The 3,129-nt window shown below is 54.8% G+C and overlaps 1 long non-coding RNA gene across 1 annotated transcript; it reads right to left on the bottom strand.

The window, feature by feature from the left end:
* Positions 1 to 2,209: 2,209 nt before the first annotated feature.
* Positions 2,210 to 3,123, bottom strand: LOC106724743. Its single transcript, XR_001360584.1, has 2 exons — positions 2,858 to 3,123; positions 2,210 to 2,756 (listed from the first exon to the last, which is right to left on the bottom strand). It is a non-coding gene; the product is annotated as an uncharacterized LOC106724743 (long non-coding RNA).
* Positions 3,124 to 3,129: the final 6 nt, after the last annotated feature.

Below are 3,129 nucleotides of genomic sequence, written 5' to 3'. Positions count from 1 at the left end.
GGCCGAGCAGGAAGTCGCCGCCGCATTCCCAACAGACAGATCTTGGGAGAAATCAGGAAAAAATAACTGTATGAGGCCGATCCTATAAACATCCTGGTCTGGCGAGAGCTCCGTGTGACTGAGTTTTCACATATCTGACCTCGGGTCCGCGTGGGCCACGGGCCCGGCCGGCTCCGCGGGAAACCCGGCCGTCATAACACAGAACACTGGTCGGCAAAGCAAATATTCGCCTTCTCCTCTCAGACCATTTACCCCAATCATGTGGGATGATAGTGAGTTAGGAAAAGACTTTAAAAACCAACCCAAACCGCCCCCAACGGCATCGCCCAAGCGCTGGTGTTTGATTCCCGAGCGTGCAACCACGTTCTCTCTCAGTCCACGCCAAGTAAGAGGGGATTTTTAAAAAGAGTGTGTGTTCACGACTATTGCTCTGACTCACCCAGTTCCTTGTTTTACCAAATAATAATTGGGAGGAGAGAAACAGCATTAAGTTAACTTACGACTGTGTAAGCGTGAGAAAAAAAAAATGAGCTAATAAAAAGGTTAGCTGGCGGCCTGATTATACCATGATTTCAGGTGAAAATTACCAAGCTAATATCCTGGCATCTAGTCGCTGCCTTCTGTAATGACACAGTTGTCAGATGTGTATTTGTACCCACGGAGCAAAAGTTGGAAGTGGCATAATGGAAGATAATCTCTTTTTCTTTGTGGCTTTTTTAATTCAATGTTTTAATCCACCCATTTAATCACAAAACATATATCACATTAGTTATAATATTTCGAGTGCTTAGCAAAGTGATTATAAATAGATTACAGTGTGGTTGTTGGATGCGGAGTGTGTGTGCGCGCGCGTGCACGTGCTATGCAGCATTTCTAGGCTCTGCGTTTGGGGATGGTTTTACGTGAGAATAGGAACCATATATTTATTTGCAAAATCCCCATTCAGTTGTTACCCAGCTTGCTCATTATTTCAGAAAAACAAGATTTGGTATTAAAAGGGCCGGCACCTACGATGTTTTCACTTCTGCGTTCAGTCTAGTCCCTTGGTGGGCAAACTGCAGCTCGAGAGCCACATGCGGCTCTTTGGCCCCTTGAGTGTGGCTCTTCCTAAGCCTTAGGAGTACCCTAATTAAGTTAATAACAATGTACCTACCTATATAGTTTAAGTTTAAAAAATTTGGCTCTCAAAAGAAATTTCAGTCGTTGTACTGTTGATATTTGGCTCTGTTGACTAATGAGTTTGCCGACCACTGGAAGCATTTTTTTTTTTTTGGTGGCTCTGCAGCCCCCAAAGTTGCTGAACCACAAATGTCTTTAATCTGTTTTTTTAAAGTAGTTGAACCATCCAGGAGAACGATGGGGCGGAGGGGGTTTATAATGGTGTCAGGGTGGGGCTCTTCCTTGGTGTGGCTGGCACAGGAGGGGACACGCAGGGACTTGTGGCTGTGGAACTGCCCGACACACTGGTCTCATGGGGACGTGTTTCCTTACTGCACACCCATGTCCAGCGGGGGCTTAGGGCAGCGAAGATGATGATAAAGGCCCGGGCCAGACAAGAGAGGCCGTGTGTCCGCGCGGTGCTGCTAGAACGGGGCAGCATTCCGAGTCTGGGCTGCCGAGAGCCGGCCTTTTCGGAGGAAGGGGCGCAGGATGCCTGCACTTCCAGCTCCTGACCCTGGCCCTTGACTGGGCGCCAGAGACCCCCTCCATCCCCCGCAGGAGGAGGGGCGCACACCCTCGGTGAAGTCACCCGCTCTGCTGGTTGTCAGCAGCCGGGGAAAGTGAAAGTCGGTCAGGATTTCGATGGAAAGATGAACTGGGAAACGTTTCTGTTCCATTTTCTAAGGCTGCATGTTCTCTCAGGAAAAAGAAAAAATCCATCCCTGGAAAGAAGAGGCTACAGTGCGACTCTCACCCGGGAAGCACCCTCAGGAGGCTTCTGCATGTGCCTGGTGTCCCCCTCCGCCCTCCCTCCCCCAGCACGCGTGTGTCACAGAGTGGGGGCAGCACAACTCAAGGCCAAGGCCATGGGGGTCTAGGGAGCCTCCAAGGTGGTCAGTGGGCAGCAGGGGTTCTTGGGGAGCTGCTCCAGCGGCCCCCCGCCCAGCCTTGGCCAGGGCGGCCTGTTCCCCCTTTCCTGGGCAGTCCAACCCAACCTGGATGGAGTTTCCTGGGAGGAGGGCACGCGAGGAACTTTTGAATTTACCAATAGCATAAAAAGTATATATATATTTATGACAGCAGGCAAGTTTCCATTGGCTCACAGAAATGGCGAGATGTGACGTCAAGGGACACTGTAGTGGGAATGCCAAGGCCGGTCGGGGTGGGGGTGGGGGGGACAGGCAGAGCCATTGGGATGGGGCCCAGGAGGCCTCCCTTCTTCGGGGCAGTGGTCATGGGTGCTTGAGGACAGCCAGGCCCATCTGGCTCTGAGCGGGGGCAGGCCCTGGCAGGAAGATGGGGTTATGAGTACAGTGACCCCGTGTCAGGGTCTTCTAGTGCCATAGGCTCGAGCTGACCCCTCTGGGGGTGGGGGGACACTCAGGCACCCCCGCAGAGCCGGCAACAAAAGCTGCTGTGGCCCCGCAGGCATTCTGACCCTGCCTGGACCCTGGAGCCTGGCCAGGAGCGACCCCCTGCAGGGTCGGGAAGGAGCCCGGGCAGCAGCGAAGTCCTCAGGCTGGGAGAGCAAGGCTGCGGCCTGTAACTTCTCCCGCAGCTTCTGCGCCCTGGGCCCGGGGAGCAGGAAATTGTTTCTGTGGGGAAGGAAGAGAGCGAGCTCGGAGCTGGGCAGCGGCTCGGGCACGGTGCCCACGCCCATCCCACGCCTCCCCGGGCACTGTGAGGATTCTCTCACCTCTGCCAGGCACGTTTGACACCCCCTCCATCTCTGGGCACAGGGCGCTTCTCCCCTCCACTTCACGAGACCCAGAGCGCCCCACCCTCTACCCCACTGCGCAAGGCGCCCCTCGCTCCGCCAGGCCCGCAGCGGTGTCTGGGAAGACCCCATGGAGTCCCACTGGCACCGCCTCGCGCTGGAGGAAGCCGTTTGCCACCGATGACCCTGAACTCTGTGTTGGAGCCTCGTCTAGAGCTCCATGGGGCACACTGGCCCCCGCAAGGACCACC

This window comes from Myotis brandtii, unplaced genomic scaffold (assembly GCF_000412655.1).
Source record: "Myotis brandtii unplaced genomic scaffold, ASM41265v1 scaffold952, whole genome shotgun sequence".
Taxonomy (NCBI): Eukaryota; Metazoa; Chordata; class Mammalia; order Chiroptera; family Vespertilionidae; genus Myotis; species Myotis brandtii.
Note: the sequence above shows the minus strand (reverse complement) of the source record. Positions and strands in the feature narration are given on the sequence as shown.